At 25.3% G+C, this 18896-nt stretch overlaps 1 protein-coding gene across 2 annotated transcripts in view; it reads left to right on the forward strand.

Annotated features, from left to right (window-relative positions):
• The first annotated feature begins 8068 nt into the window (after positions 1-8068).
• LOC114129379 (spectrin beta chain, non-erythrocytic 1) overlaps positions 8069-18896 on the forward strand; it is a 63158-nt gene continuing 52330 nt past the window's right edge. The window contains exon 1 of one of the 2 annotated variants that reach the window (XM_050198484.1): positions 8069-8706. The gene's annotated coding sequence lies outside the window, so the exon portion shown is untranslated. The remainder of the gene's footprint in view (positions 8707-18896) is intronic. The other variant, XM_050198485.1, reaches the window with a different exon arrangement.

The following is an 18896-nucleotide window of genomic DNA, read 5'->3' on the forward strand; positions in this document are numbered from 1 at the left end:
AATGAAAAAAAAATCAAACGAGTTCAATGTTATTAGTTAATTAATTTTTTTTTTTTTTTTAACAACAAACTTACATTTAGTAATTAACAAAAGGTAAATGGATGTGTATTGAAACACAGCGCACTATATTCGCTTATTTTTTTCCCTAGGCTGGATAGTGGTCTATATAATAGATGATATTAAATTTGAAAGCAATATAATATACTCTTGTCGTATTCAAAATATGATAAAAGAGCTCGTTTAAAGCAGTACTTGTATGATTTTGTTCCAATTGTCTATAGCTATAAAGATAGTTTTTCTTTACCTGCGATAAAAAAAATATATATCGAAAAAAATGAACTGTTCAAAGTACCATCTTGACTCGATTTTTCTATCGTTAAAGATGTTACCTAAACATAAAATATTTCAAGTATTCTTTTTACCCAAATAGCGTTCACTGAAATCAACTAAACAAACAAGATCATAGAAAAACGAAAAACCCATAGTGCTCATAATCTAGAATTTAAGAAACATTTTTCTCCCAAAATCATTTAAATTTTTGTTTTCTTGTAATTTTATTAATAAATAGTTATTGTACACATACACACACACACATACACACACAAATATATATACATAAACACATTATTCTTATCTGGAATGTCAAAATATATATTAAAATTAAAATTGTTGCATGTTTTTATGTGATAGATATAATAGTTTTATGTAATTTTAATAGTTACTCTAAACCTGAAAAAAATAACATTTTTTTTAAATGTATGAATAATTTTTAAAGGCTTAACTAAACTGTTAGTTAATTAATTAATTTAATTAATGATTATATTATATAAACACAAGGTTAAGTAAATAACAAAACGCTTAAATTAAAACCGTAGGTATAAAGTTCCTACGTTAACAAAAAACTTAAAAATTAATTATTTATTTAACTTTTAAATAAATATATATTTTCAATACTTATTTGTATTACTTTATAAATAATAAATGTATTTAAGTATCTTGAATTAAAAATATATAGTAGAATACTAATTGAGTTATAAATTTAGGATAAAACTATGAAAATCAAATCTATGAAGAAATATTTATGTTTAATAGTAATAACTATCAGGTAATAACAAAGTTAGAAAGTTTCATTTTGTCTATTTTGGTTTTAATTTAGTACATCGATAAATTTTTAAATTTATTATTAATTATTATTTTCAAAAAATAAACACATATGTTTTCCAAGAGTTTAATATTTTGTACTTTTTTCTATACATTTCGATAAAATTAAATAAAAGTTTTTTACTGCCAACGTTGATCTTCATGTCAAAGTTAATTTTAAATAATAATTTTCACAATTTAAATTTAAAAACTGATAGCATCATAATATATTATATTTTATAGACTTACACATCGTTAATACATATTATAAAATATGTTTTACTTAAATGGTTTAATGAGTTTACAAACTAAAATCCAAATGTGTGTAGAAACTCTACCGATAATGATTGAGTGTATGAAAAAAACCTAACATATTCTTATGCATGTATTAAATGTATATAGATTAAGTATTAGTTTTAGTAAAGGATATCTATATATAAATATACTTACTTACATTCATTTTAAAGTCTCGTTATGTAATATATTTTTAATTTTTAGAAATTTATAATATAGAAATGCTGTTGTACCATTGTCTACTGATTTGAATTTAAAACTTAATTTTGTATTTTAAAGAGCTAAAACTAAAACTTTATAATTTTTAATCTTAATAAATCTAAAACTATGAAATAATTAAAGTCATTAAAGAAATTAAATCGTTATACGGATCCAGTCTCTGGAATTTAGATACAATATTATACAATGCACATATTATAAACCTAACGTGATGTGTTCATACGAGATTAATGGTTATGTTTGACCTTTTAAACATATACTAAGTGAATACATAAGCTAATAAAACAAATATTATAATGAAAACTAAGTCAACGAAAGTTGTTAGTTATTAACCATAAGCAATAAACTATATGTGTGAAAATAAACTATAAATCTCTCGAAAACAAATTAATATTTATTACATTATTTTGTAGAAATATTAGTACGCGTATGGTAGGTGATATCTTTAAATAGCACAGACTTCAAGTATATTATTAATGCTGCTATTTCTAATTTTTATTGTACATATTTAGAAGATAATAATTTGTAATGTAAAGCTTTTATAACTAGTTGGGTAGTTATTAACTACCCTAACGAGTTTCACCCGTTCACACTAGTGGGATGTGATATTAAAATATTTTTACAGTTATCATAAAAAAAACATATATATATTTATATATAATAAGCGTATAACTATTAATAATGCAATTAGTACAAACAAAAAAAAAATGGTATTAAAGAGCATACCCATTTTAGATTTTTTACATAAGTTATTACTAATTAACTAAAATAAATTGTGTACAATTAGGATAAATACGTTAATTTTTTCATCATCATGATAAATATAGTTTAGACATCATATTTTAAATGATTAATAATATTTTAAAGAAACATTAAGTATAGAACGTTTATTTTAATTGTAACATTATTTTATCAAACAATAGTGTTATAATATTCTCATTTTTTCACAGTTATTATGTTGTTAAATAAAAATGAATAAAATATTACTTCCTCACTCCATTAAAATAATTTACTGACATATGTTTGTTATTTTATAAAATATTTTATTTTTAGACTGTAATTTGAACATATAGGTAGGCCATTTAAAAAAACGTTTTCTTATTTATTTTTTCATTATCTTAGAATTTGATAATAAAAAATCTATATATTATATTATTTTACAAATATAAACAACTACATCTTAAACTTTTCACTGTTTCATGTTAAAATATTTTGAATACTAAGTAACAAAATATTTTTTTCAGTACTCAATTGTGTTAATGAATATTTAAAAATTATAATTGTTTGCACGCTTAAAAAGTCATTTGGCTAAAAAGTGTTCTACTGTCTAGAGCCATTAGAGCCTAATTATTATCTAATTGAATTGATAGAAAACATCTTTCATTAAATTGTTTTTTAAACACAGTCCGTTCGTGTGTTAGAATAAATAATACTCAATGCTTTTTGATAACTCGCATAAATAAATACTTTAGTATTCTTTTAAAAATATTTTGTAACTGCCTTTAACTCCAGAATATTCGTAGCAGTAATACTACCTTTTATTCTTCAATGAAGAAAAATTGTTTTTATGTGGACTACCAAATATAATAACGTACATAGGTAATATGATCCTTTTTATTGTACCAAAAATCAATATATAATTTTAAATTTTAATAATGTTATTTATCTATAAATTTGGCATAGTTCAAAATAGTTTTCTTTACTTTAATATTGACCTAATTTTAATCATGTACTTTGAGTAAATAATCTTTATTTTTTTGTTATAATTTTAAAATGTTGCCATGCTTATGCATTATAGATAATATAATGCTTTGATTATGCATTGGGTAACTCTGCAAATAAAACTATGCAATATTATGAATAAATAATACTATGAAGAATTAATGCTAAATACTAAATACTATATTAGGTACCTACTATTGATAACTAATAATTTTAAGATAAATCAAAGAAAGTTAGATAATAATGGAAAATATACAACAGTACATTTTAAAAAAGTTATACATTGTTAATCCATTACATAATTAATATTATATATTTTTAAATTTTTGTGATTTTTATAAAAATAATTTTTCTTAACAGTTTAGTTTTTTAAAATATTAATTGTACAATGTACATCATACATTAATTCAACAACTGCAGTTAATAACATTAATTTTAAAAACATTGAAACTCTCGTGCAAAAAAATTTAAATAATTTTATAGTAATATAATAATTTGTAGGTACTATTAATACATATTTTACAAATTTAAATTTGCATAGGTATATATCCTTTAATTTGATTTTGAAGGCATTTTGAAGCATACCTATTATTAAGAAAAACTATTAAATAAAAATGTACGCCAATAATATACCTACTTAAATGTTTATAAAATAACTAATAAAAAAAAGTAAATTGCTATAATATATTTGAAGTTTAGAAAAACAAAATAACAACTACACGACATTATTGAACACACTTTTTTTTTTTTATATAGACACACCATTGTTCTGATTTGTGGTTTATTCTTTGTGCTTAAATATTTTTTTAATATTGGATTTCTTAATATGTTTTGAAAAATAACTTTATTACAACGTCATGATTATAAGTAAGGTACCTACCTATCTATATAGAACAACGGATTAACGCTATCATATTATATAGTATAGTAAAATGATATAGTAAAATATCACCGAAAAGTTAAAATTTAATATTCATTTATCTATGAATTTTACTTATCATTGAGCTAGTAATATGTATATTGCATATACAATAAAATTAATTTATATAATATGTAATTAACCTATGAAATGCATTCTACACGTATCTTTATAATGGATTTACAAATTAGTGTTCAAATATAAAATTAGAAGCGATTATATACGTATAGGTACAGTTATTTTACTTATTTATATTATTTAATATTTTTTCTTCGAAGGTTTTATTTTTTAAACCTACTTCTAAACTTTATTTTTAAGATTTTATTCCCAATGTGTTAATCTAAGACAACTTTAAAAATAATTGATAGTTTGAATGAAAAGTCATAATCATCTTTTTGATTAATAAACTTTTAATGATTTAAAAGGAAAAGATTTGAGTTCCAAAAATATATTTCGATCGTTGTAAAGTTTTCGATTAATAACACTTTATATATTAAATTGTACATGTTACGCAACATTTTTAAAATATAGGTACCTATACGAAACTATATTGCTGTTTATTTTATTAAAATATTTAACGTTATTTACACGATATACCTATATTGTTTAAACTAAAAATAAAAAAACAATCTCTTTCAATAACATTTTAATAATAAATTATAATTTTACAGTTGAATCACTTATTATTTATCACTACCGTTAACTTCTATTATTATAATATAATACACCTCTAATATTTGTAATAAAACTTATTAAATATTTTGTAACAAACTGCGTATCCAAAATTTAAATATTATACATTTATACGTTACTAGCTATTCCCGTGTTGTTTGTTACCTGAACAAAATGCATCGTGTTGAATTTGGTTGCTTAATGCTAACATTTAGCGTAACGCGTGTAGATAAATAATATTTTCTTAGTTTTCTGATTTGGTATATAGATGATATTTCCAACAATCGACTTAACATAGATGATGTCCCACTTACCGAGTGTTACAACAACAGAATTTAAAAAAAAATTATTTTTATATTATTGAATGACTAAAATTTAATTTCCTTTTCATTGTGGACCTAAAACCAAAAACTCTTAAAATACCAATGTATGAATCAAAAACAACGAAAACATTTAGTTCATTTTTTATAATATAACAATTATTTACTAAAATACTAATTTATAATAATAACTTATAATTGGTAACACTGATAAAAAAATCTTTGTGTGCGTGTTTGCCGATTATTTAAAAAATTAATAGGTAACTCTTTTTTTAGAATCTAACTTATAGAATCAGAAATAGGATTAAAAACCTGCTCCGCGATGTTCTTTCATTTTTAAAAGAAACCAAATAATCGGATAAGTAGTTTCAATCGTTTCAGATAACATGCGTGACAAAGATTTCAATTTTCACATTTATATAACACATATATATAAATAAATATAATTATTATTTATTTTATATATTATTATATTAGATTATAACTATATGCATAAAGGCTATCTTTATATCTATATTTAATAAAAGCAATTTTCAGAGTTTTGATAGTATGGTATTGTTTAAAAAATAATAATGCATTTTACTCGAATGTAAAGTAATTTATTTTTTTATGAATGAGCATTTTTAATATATATTTTTAGTGTTTACCTATATCAATAAAATACAATATAATATATATATATATAGGTAATTTATTATTTTTCTCAATAACTAATACCAAGTTAGAACTAACATTGAATTATACCTCACATTTTAAATTTAATAAATAATATAACTTTCACTTTGTCTGTATAGAATAATAAAAAATATTATATTAAAAATCGTTTGAAATTAAATAAACGATAAAAATAAACATAAATTCACATTTTGTTATATCTCGCCGGAGAACGTTCATATAAAAACGTTTTAAGTGGCACCTATGGGCTATATTATGTAGTCCATAAGCTCTTAAAATATATTTATCTATATAAAGAGTTGTTAAATAATATAGATACTCATAAAAGTAAAAAAAAAAATAAACATTCACAACTATTTTTATTACAGCGTTGTGCATTTATGATTACGCATAATACAAAAATATACATAACTGAATATATATGCCCAAATTAAACCAAATAGAATACTGAATAAGCAAATTTCTTCCATCATATTTGAACTCAAATTATTATCAATATTATTAATTATTACGTCATTATAGGTATCTTAACTATTTTAGTCTGATATAATATTTTACAACCTATGGTTTTTGAAAATAAGCTTAAGCTCAACTTTTAATACTTGTAATTATTATTTTTATTTTACACATTTTTAATTATTAGTTCTTGGGTTAATATAGTATAATTTATACTCAATTTATCTTTTAAAAATTATTAAATTCAAAACATGTATAATCAAAAATTTTATATTAAAGTAATTTTATTAATTCATATTATTACGAATATTTATTTTACCAAAGATAATACTATTATAGGGTTCAAGCCACTCAAATTTAAAGATCTAGTAAAGTAATAACACCTAACTTATAAGTATGTGTATTAGATGGTGGTGGTAATTAACATAATTATTATTTGTTTTATAATTTTAAAAGTTGTATCTTGTAAAAATAGGAAAATAAGTTATTGACGAATACCTATACAACTGTATTTTACAATTAAAAGGAATTAAGTTTACCTATCAAACGACCACTAGTGGTGAATACCTAATAGAAATAAAGTATTTCCCCTAATAATTATTTGCATACCTAGTTAAATAATAAAAATATATCAATAGTAAAATCACCTAGGTGGCTCATATTATTTTTAGGTATTGATAAATTCACAATTAATTTATTGAAATTTATCAACTTTTGGATTATACAGAAGATCTCTATATTCATTTATGTAATATTTGTTAGGTAACTATTTAACCATAATAATAATATGTCAATCACAGAATATATATTTTTTACCTTATAGTGTTAGGTATATATCAAATTTACCGGAACATCGCGATAACTGCAGTTATTTTCAGCTAGGTAACACTATTTTTGTGTACAGTATAGTAAAATGCAAATGAGGTGTAATAATAGAGTTTAAAAAAAAATGTATTATTTATTTAAGTCGGTTCAAATTTCCCAACAATACGATTGATCTCACTGACCAACAAGTAAAAAAAAAAATAACGAAAAAAAAAACGTCGTGCATTTAAGTTTTTCCCTTTCCGGGCGTTTCGACCGTGCATCGCACAATTCGCGAAGAATCGTTGAAGACGAATTTTGTAGACAGTAACCATTGGGCCATGCATGATCGGCCATGCGATCGATAGATACCCAAACACGATGACGCGCACATTCTCTCGTCCGGCGACGTCGGACGTCCGCGATCCCGACCGCGGACATCGGAGATTCCGTTCGCAAAATTATAGATAGCTGGTAATGACTACGACGATATAATATTAAAATACCTTTCGAACACAGATTGCGCCACAGCGGGGTCGGTCGCGCCGGTGTTTCGCCGCGCGATCGAGAAACCCGTGTCTTGACCGTTTTGTATACTCCGTGGCCCGGCACCGCACGTCATTGGTCGCGACTGGTCGGTGGGGACGCGGCGGCGTCGTACACGACTGATAACGGCTACCACCATTGCCGCCGCCGCTACCACCGAATGGAATGCGGCGGTGGCGGCGGCGCGGCGGAGTGTTAAGAATGCAACCGATTCAAGATGATCAACAGGTGCATGTGCGTGCGTGAGCTCGTGGTCTTGTGTCGTAAATCGTAATTCGTGGCCGCCACCGAAGCCGCCACTCGGGCAGTTCGTTCCCGTGCGTTGATATTAGTGGCGCGTATCGTCACGCGTATACTACGCTCTCTCGCGTTATCGGGTGCGCCGCTACCGCCGTTTCCGAATAATAATAATAAACACACGATAAATAACAATAATAATATATTAATATTAATATACTTCATAATATTATTATTGTTATTATCTTAATAATAATATTATATCGAAATATTATTATAATAATAATTGTTATTATCGTTAAACGACGTCAGTTGTGTGTCGTTTGCGCGGAAGTTCGTATTCCTTTTTTTTTTTGTTTTTATTTTTGCTTCTCGCTTATCTCGCGTGCCAGTTCGAACATCGGTGACAGTGTTTGGTGTGTCGTGCCGTGTAGGTATTCGCTCGTTCCGTGCGCGCGCGCCCACCCGCCGATTATAATATACGAAACAACAATATCGTTAACATTAACTTCACAGTTCGCGATCCTGCCCCGGTCGATAAATATACATAATAATATCGCGATCGTAACTGTATACATGGCACGCCGCCGCGGTCTCTCGGGCCGCGTGATCTTCAGGATTCGGTAAACTGTGCCGTTTTGCTGATAGGGCGAGAACGATTGGCGAAAGCCGGCGAGGGGTCGACGGGATCTCGTTTAGAAGGTATGTAAACCTCTCAGCAGAATTTTGGGTATTATATAGTTAAAGTTACAAAGAACATAAGACGTAAACCGTGCAGAAAGTACCTTATTTACACCCGAATGACGGAACACTGTGGTCTGCGCGACTGTGCAAATTTAATTTGCAGCTAATGTAGGTAAAATGTACCCAGCACACGGTTCATTCACTATTTACCGTTACTGTATGGTCCATCCCGTCAAAGTCTCCGGCGCCGCCACGGTGTTTCCTGATTCGTGTGACTTGCTTTATTCGTCATAAATTCATATTATCGTAAATATGCCAATGTATTTTTGTATTTGATGCGATATTGCCATCATGTGTCCTATTTGTATGTTGGATGCAATCAACTGTAATATCAAAAACTCCTCTATTAGGTTAGGAATAGTTTTATAATAATATTATGAATTTCGTCATTCCGTTTGCAGCGTACTACCACGCTGCACCACCGGCAGAGACACATAATTTGTACTTTTTAGGCCGTTACTGCGGCACAAACGTATTCGTAGAAAGTGTTCTCGGACACGATTTACACTATAGTGTATAGTAAAGCCGGTCGTGGAACGAAGCGTTTGAAAAGAACGGTTTATTATATATTATTATTTTGTATGTTATATTAGAAATGTGTGTGAATGTATACAGTGGTTGGAAGTGGTGCAGTTGGTGCACTACTTTTTTTTTAGCAATGCGATAGTAACGTGTTACTTAGTTTTGGTATTGTTTAGCAAGAATGACACCAAAGTTATCCATTATAATAAGCTCAAATTTCGATACTTTGAATCCTACATTTTACAATCATTAATTTACACTTTCTAATTAATGAAATACTTCTAATTATACATTATCCTAAACTAAAATATAAGCGTGCGCGTTCTAAATTTAAAAAAAGTTCATACATTCTAGCAAAATACCAAAATTCTATAGCGCTATCACATGATGCACGTCTCGTGTTTAAAAATACAAAAATTACATTTCTATAAACACTGATATATTCAATACTTTTTTCTGGATTTTTTTTTTTAAACAGGGCCTATAGGTACCTAAATATCATACTTTTCTATTAAAAATAATTAGCATTTGTCCATATAGTGCTCTACATTGTACATTATAGAATTCTAGCTATGATGGTTTTAACGAATTTTTTTTATATATATATATTATTATTATTAATTATAAGTAGCGGACCATAACAACATTGTAAGCAATGTATGCAAAATATGCAAATATAATATATTTACCAAATTAAAATGTTCAGTGAACCGAAATCTCATTAACCTTATATATCTCTGTATTGATTATCTATTCGTTAAATTGTTTTTCTTCGATGCTTATCATTGAAATTACGAAACGGTTTAAACGAAAAGTTCGAACTGAATTGATAGGTAATAAAGAAATAAACTGCTTTAAGCCGATCGCCTCGACGACGTTCAACGCCTGAGATTCGTAGAAACTAGCTCCATGATTATTTTTATTTATTTTTTTATTGCTAAATATTGCCATCAGACAAACAATTAACCGGAAACATGGTTCGAATACCAAGGTATTTGCAGCAGTGTGGACGTACGTAATTACTCGTGAATTTTCATCATTTGAACACATCAACTAATACATATAGGTATATATATGTGTCTAGTACCTACTTTAACATAACGGTATGTGTCCATGTACTTATGTGCGTTATCGAAATTTGCCATTTTACTGTGTGTGGAATAAAAAAATTATCGTAGGTAGGTAGGTACATGAATATTATTATCTTTGTATTTTATTCAACGATTTTATTTCACCATAATATGAACTTGGAACGTGTCAAATAAATATCATAGAACGAAAACTTTTTCCATTCAATTTACTCCTATATCATTTGTCACGTCAAATTTGTACAATGTTTACACGACCGTTGTGTTATTATTCCCGTGAACTCTGTCCTACAAAAAGTACAGCGGAATACTACTATTAACAACAATGAAAGGGCTGAAGTATCTATACTTTTTACCTAGGTATATAAACAACTTTTTCTAGTGCATTGCTGCAGGTAAACGATGCGCATTAGCGATTGCACAAGCCCTGCCTTTCTATTGTTTTTAAATAATCATAATCCTTCATTATCGTAGTTTTATTTTCGTCGTCTTATACATATACTTAATTGCGGTCATCGTAATATCTTTACCTACTGATTGAATTATTTTCGAAACCATTAAATTGCTGTACGCTGCATTAATACTCGTGTATTTTATAGTACCTAGTACCTACCTATAGGGTCTTCTACGAGTTAATATCCTTATTATTAACAGATCCTAGACTTATTGCTTAACACAAAACCAATTAATTTGATTTCTAAGTTATAATACCGTATTAAAACTCTCGTCACATCGTTGACATTTTGTAAAGGTACCTACTTACACCGTGCACTGTAGAATGCATTTGTCATCCGTTCACGAAAACAAAACCAGTTTACTATTACAACCGCATTGCTGCGTTGCTGGAGCTGGACAGCATTCTGATTGGCGGACGGCTGATTTTGAAAGAAGAGAAAAACAACAGAGTTAAACTTCGGTTTAATTGTCCATCATACAAAAATAAAACCTATCTGAAATCTGAATGTTACACACTCTTGGCGTTTCCCGTAAAACTTTCTTCGTTATGGGACGTGAAAGTTTTCACAATTTTAAAATTGCATTTATTTACTTGACTGACATATTTTGTAGTCGTTTAAAATTCACCAGTTTTTTTTTAAAGCTGTATAATTCAATGATATATTGATGTAAAGGGCTATCAAAATGTAATTATCCGATGTTCTCAAATTGCACGTGAGTGTTTTACTAGCCATCTACGGTACAGTCGGACCATTTGATTTTGATACATTATCTATACTGTTGAACATTATTTTTAGAAATAACTATCTAAAGATTTTATTATTTTTCATGACTCGTGACTATGTCTAAATAATGATAATAATTAACATTTATAAATGTGTATAAATTAAATATTTATATTTATATGCGAATCCGTTTACTACTCATAATGGTTTCTGTAGGACATTTAAACATCGGTTTGAATTAAAATCCTACATATCTTTAGCCGCCATTAACGGAACAAACTGTCGCCAATGTTGGTCATTACTCATTAACCGCATGCTAGTTAAAAGCATGTATGGTAATTTTGTTTCAATACAAACAGTAGTCCCTTTTGTCGTCTCAGGCATGTACATAATTACTTGGGTACTAAATGAATAATAAAAACTAGATGGTTTTATCGGCTGATCATTAGTTCAACAAATCATTGAAAAAGTAATTGTATGTTGTTTTTTCACGAAGGACGTTTAATTTAACATCATAGTTGACTAATTAAATTGTGATAATATCATTGTTCTGCTAATAAATTTAAGTTTAAAAATGTAAACTAAATAAATCAAAAATTAAATTGTATGATGTTTAAATTTAATATTTTGTATTTTTAATTACCTAAGTAGCCAGACAAAATCTAATTTTTATAAATTTATCGATACACATTAATTGTATGTAATTATATGAACACGAATACCTAACAAAAAAAAAAAACCATGTTCAGCCATTAAACGCCCTCTCTTTAAGTTTTTAAATTCACTCAATCTTGAAAATGTTCTTTTTTAAGAACAAAAAATTTCTAGTATACTCTGATAACAAATTGTTGCTTGCAAAACTTTAATCTTGTTAAATGACAAATAAAATATACTTGTTTTTGTTAAAGTACTTTGGTATCTCTATTTTAAAATTATATTCTTATGTTTATACGTATTCGTAGAAGACAAATATAAATTAACTTTATTACTGTAATAAAACTGTGCAACTTATCTAAAGAGAAATATATAAGTAAGATGAAACAAATATCTCTCTTAAAATGTAGGATATTCATAATTTGGATACATATTTTATAAAAATATATCATCTAATTTTTATTTTTAAAATAGTTAATAGTTTTTATATTGACAAAGTTGTAAAACAATACTTTTCCTTAATTATTTTCCTTTGAATGGTTTACAATAAAAATTATTAAAAACTTTGAATCTCAACTATAATATTAAATTTAACATCTAGTATTATATTACTATGTATATATATATATATAGATGTACATAATTGCTATTGTTCACTATAGTCTATTATCTATTTTTCGTCTTTCTTATGTAGCGGAATTAATGGAACAACATTGATTATTAAGCTACTATTGTATTTTATATGCAACGTCTAAAATAGTACTTAATACATATTAAATATTAATTTATATATACATCATACTTTGTATATTTAATTTCAAGTTCAAAAACATTTCAAAACTGTATATACAATAACCATCCTTTATATACCTACATGCACTTCGTGAAAATAGTTATATTTATACCTATATCTATGTACCTATACAGTATACATATAAAATCCAATTGAAATTGTTTTTTGTTTATGGTGTTTTTTTATATTTTCACTGATATTAACAATAATTATATAATTCAAAACTGAATAACAACCGATAACATTTATTTTTTTAAATCGTCGTAGATACCTACGAATACTTAGACTGATTCCAGCTGTGAACAATATTAATTGGTTATAGGCAATTATTATTCAAACATTTTGTTTTAGATATGATATTCATTGTTTTATAACCTAGCTCGAAGATTGAATAATGAACATATTAAAACCAAACAATTGATTTTAATTGAAAATGAACTTATATAAGAAGAGGTTTTATTTGTATTAATCTTAATAAATTAATAGATATTCTGGCCAACAACCTTTGTCCACCAACACCACGACCACCGGGAACTCGCTACAAAGTAATATCTTTTTTAACATAAATTGCTTGTATCATTTTTCTATCCAGAGAAAGTTCAGTTGTAGATTAATGTTTAACTGACATTGAACATTAATCACAGAGTTATTATATTTTTATAATAAATCATTGGTTTTCACATAGTTTTTTTTATTTTTTATTGTTTTTAGTATTGACGTTTTCATTAAAACTTGTACTAAATTTTAAATACTCTGGTGATTTATTTTAATCCAAAATTGTTTAATCATTTACGAATTATATTAACATTAAAACTAAATATTGTTACCTATTGTTCACTTATTTAAAATAAGAAAAGATAAAACTTTTAATTATTTAAAAAAGGATTAGTTTTAAAAATTACTTTTTGTCATTATTAGCTTAAAAACAAAATTTTATAAACCTCAATCGCCACTGCAGTTTTCAGGAAATATTCAGTTATGAATATTAATGAACAGTGTGTGTGGACACTAAAAGATAAAAACCATAAAAAACGATTTAATTCTAATATAGGTAGGTACTCTTTTAATTTTATTTTTCCTTGACTGTTTGCTATAAACTTAATCAATATATTGTGTGTGTACACAGACTTATATAGGTATGTGAAAAAGATAAAAATTAACAAACAAAATGAATTCATTACAATACCAAGTGTGTTATACTTATTTTTACTATAAATCATAATTTATTAAGTTGATAGATAATTATTATTAAATATAAATTGGCCTAAATCTATCTTATACGTATAATATAATTTGTTATAATTAATTATAAGTTTATAACTAAGTAATAATTTTACGGAAAACTATGTGTATCCAAGATAACATAAAATTATAAAATACGTGTTTCTTCTATAAGTAAAATGATGAGAAATTATACCTATATTCTCATAATATCTAATATATAGGTACTTTCTATATTTTAACAGCCTTCAGAATTTTTAAATTTAATACTAAACTAATATGTCAATAAACTCTATTATACATCTTGTCTAAAATATGTACTATAAAAACCTATCATTTAAATAATATTTATTTTCCTTGTGGATACTTATTATGAATGAACAATAAAATCTACTGATTAAATAACTGTAGAAATATAGCCAATAAGTTAGGTGTGTGTATAATTTAATCATTCAAAGCGAAACATAAAATGTATGGAACATCTACATTGAATTTACATTAAACGTATATAAAATGAATCATTTATTTTAAAGGGCCAATTCATATAGAATACTTTGAATAATAACGTACATTGTACCTAAATTTTAATGAACGCAAATAATGAAATATTCATAAATATTTATTATTTATTATCATTAAAATATACACGGTATTATAATAATATCATAATAATAATAATATATTATAAGATTATTATACAAATGCGAAATTCTTGTAAATTGTTTAGTTTACATAATATTATATTCTTCTCAAACACTAAAGGTGATACTCTTAATAAAAAAAACTTATTTGATTGATTCTTTGGTAAAATTTGTATCATTAGTTTTAATTTGGGAAAAATAATTACTTTATTTAATTTGAATAAATTAAACTACCTACTTATATAGTTATACTAATATAATAAATATTAGGTCAAAAGTCATATTATTAATATTAGTATTTGTTTTAGTCGTGGGTATTATTACCTACGCTATAGGTATTCATTATAACTTTATGATTTAGTACATAGAATTGAATACTAAACTATTTAAATGTTTTATCAGTATCAAATAACTTAATAATAACAAATAATAAAATAAAGAGAAGAAGTAATTATCAATTACTCTTGAAAATTGTAACAAATTATATTGAATATTATAATTAAAAAAAAAAAAAATGTAAAATAACTTATGTATATTACATCGATATTTTTGGATATATCAACAATCAAAATCTGAGAAAGTTTTATAAAGTATCTTATATAAGTTATCAAACGTTTTTGTATTTTTATATGATGTACTTCCATAAAATTAGTGCATAATATATCTGTACTTGCATAAAGCACTACTCGCTCATTGGCAAAGTCTGTTGATGACAGTTTTTTTTTTTACTTCTAGTTGATTAATTTAATTAAGCATTTTAAAGATATTTGATGTATAAAGTATTTATATATTTGAGTTATGAATTAAGTGGGTAGGTATATGTCAACTATATAAACCGTAAATCATTATTTAATCAATAATACTTAAAAGAAAGTTTCTCAACAATTTAAGTTATAGGTACGCTTAAACTCTCGTCAGTAAAAAATATCTATGTTAATCAATAAACATTAATCTGTCGCTTGATATTATATTATTTTAAATTATAAATTGACATAATATACACAAACAATTCAATTAAAAACATTAATTTAAAGTACCGTAAAATTGTGTCTAATTGAAATGTATTAACCAGAAATAAAGGTGCATGTATATACCTATATTATAAATAGTTGCATCGCATTGATTTAATTGAAAGTCATGCTCGATTTACATAATATTTTATTACCATATTATATTATACTCAACTGAATATTATATATACCTATATAATCTACTGATTGTTTTTTTAACGAAGGTTTTACTTACGAAAATATGATCTTGATTAGTAATATTTCTATGGTATTTCAAAAACAAATATCAGATAATATAATTATTTATTGAGCCATATTTTGTTCGATTCACGTATAAATAAATCTCGAAGAATGTACAATAATCTTAATTTATAATATTAGATAAATTTGAACATCGATATACTACACCTTCATATTGTATTTTATTATTTAATAATTATGAAAATAAATTTAAAATAAAGAAGATTATCCATTGTATTATAATTTCAACTTTCTAATAATTTCTAGTTTCTACTATGTTTTCCAATGTTTTTAAAATAACTACCTAAATAATTTTTGTATGTTTTACAAATTCAATTACAATTATTTATATTTTGTGTGCATTGGAATATCTCGAAAAATACTTTTTCAAAACCCATCTAAACATCATAATGTATTTATACACTTACCGACTTACCTAATAATGTTGTGTACCAGTTCAGAACAAAAAAAAATCATTGAACTACTAGTATGTAGTAAGTACTATACATATTTTGTTTAATTTATCTTTGAAAATAAATGTAGCAAATTCATAAAATAATGCATTAATTTTTTTTATAACTACAAGTTACTTTTATGTTTATATTATAGTATGTACTAGTACCTATATAGAATAATATTTTATTGGATATACCATTATTGTTTTAAGAATAATAAATTATTTACAAAACCGTTATTACGTATTAAAAAATATTGAGAAATATAAAAAGTAAATGTAAACAATTTTTTTATTTTAAAACTTATAGTACTTTGTATATTAATATAATTTAAGCATTTTAAAATTACTTAAGATGTATATAAAATAGAAATTTAAATTATTAAATTATCGAATTTTTCTAAAAATCAATAAATAATCTATGATTTCAATAAGTTATTATTACTATGGGTAATAACATAACTTTATTAAGATATCATTTAAAATTTTACTACATTATTATTAATGATAATAATATTAATAATATACTATATTCAAATTATCAAAATTGTATTGATGTACAGTGTCATGAAATATTTTATCTAAATTTTATGTAAAATACATTATTTTACCGTGTTTTTGATTTAAAGTTTTAACTAAAACCTTGAGAAATTTATTTTGAAATTAGTTTTGCAGAGAATATATAATGATATGTATCATATATAGAGATACGTTGTAATTTAATAAACCATTTGTTAGCCAACAAGCCGAAAGCCAATATCCGGAAAATGTTACTTGTCTAAAAGTTGTTATAATTTAAAATAATGCATGCGAGTAACGATGACTATCTGTTTCAACCACTTTTAATGTTAATAACAATGATCCTAAAAAATATCACATTATAAATATCAAAAATTGTATATAGTCTAAAAATCTTGATGGAAAATTGAATGCGTATTATATTATTTCTATTATTATTATTACATCATACATTTAAGAGGATGCCACACCCGCATGTGTTATCTTTGTCTTATACGCGTGTAACTAGTTAAAAACTGTTTTGAGCGAGATGACTTTATCCCTCAATATTTATATCAAAATTACCAAAATTACAAATCGTACTGAGACGAATTTTATCAGTGTCGTAGCGTTTTAGTTTTTTTGATGGTAGTAACTAATTATTTTTAATAATTAAATGAAAAAAAACTTAAAGTTTTCAAACCGATAACTGTAACTGTATTTATCTTATCAAAAAAACTAAAACGCTGTGACACAGGTAAAGTTCTTCCCAATGCGTTTTATAATTTTGGTAATTTTGATATAAATATCGAGAGAAGTAGAAGTAGTCATACCGCGGAAAATAGTTTTTAACCATGTTATAAAATATATGTGTATATAATATACGACAAAGATAACTCATGCAGATGTAGCGTCCTCTTAAGACCTCAATACGTAGGTTAGGTCATTTTCACAATGTATGAGTAATTTTCCAAAGTTGAATATTTTTATAAACACGACACGCGTTTAATCATTTGTTATAAATTATAACTAAAAACAATTTTTTTACTTGATTACTAATTTGAACGTAATTTTACTCTAAATATTATTATATGTTTTGTATAATATGTTGTATCTTGAATTATTTTTATTACTTTGTTTATTTACTTGGTAATGTCATATTATTATACAACTATTAATAATATCATAATAAAAAAATACCGAGATTTAATTACTTTTCAGAAATTATTACATCGTAACTATGGTAACTATAAACTATAAACCTCTTGAGGTAATATTCGATTAAAGCGCAAATCAAATTATACGTATTATAGCTAAAGTAAAGATTAGTATTAATATTGTATTAACCATATGTTTAATTTATGTTTTGATAAATATAATTTTCCTAATAAAAGAACAATAAATTGTATTGTAATGAAAAATTTAGGTTATCGAAGAATGCTTTAATTTGCGTATTTATAAGGTTATATTATATTATTTAATAAAAAAGCTATCGAAATATTGAACAATTGCTAATCGTATTATTTGTGTTTATATTTTGATATGTACGTCCAAATACAGGCATACAATAATAATTTTCCATCCAATTCAGCACATTTCGCGTTTGATATTTTAAATAGTCTTATGTATTAATTACACTATCCTCGTTCAATTTATATTTTACGAATATGACATATACGTATACGAAATACGAACACATCGCAATAAGAACATAACATTGGTTTCCGGATTAAGATAAAATTCTTCAATGTTTTATTTTCACCTGGTGCGGGTTTGACGACACAATCAGAATTTGCACGTCTGAAACTCGTTTTAGTTATACTAATACGACTATGCCATTTAAACG

Source organism: Aphis gossypii, chromosome 1 (assembly GCF_020184175.1).
Source record: "Aphis gossypii isolate Hap1 chromosome 1, ASM2018417v2, whole genome shotgun sequence".
Taxonomy (NCBI): domain Eukaryota; kingdom Metazoa; phylum Arthropoda; class Insecta; order Hemiptera; family Aphididae; genus Aphis; species Aphis gossypii.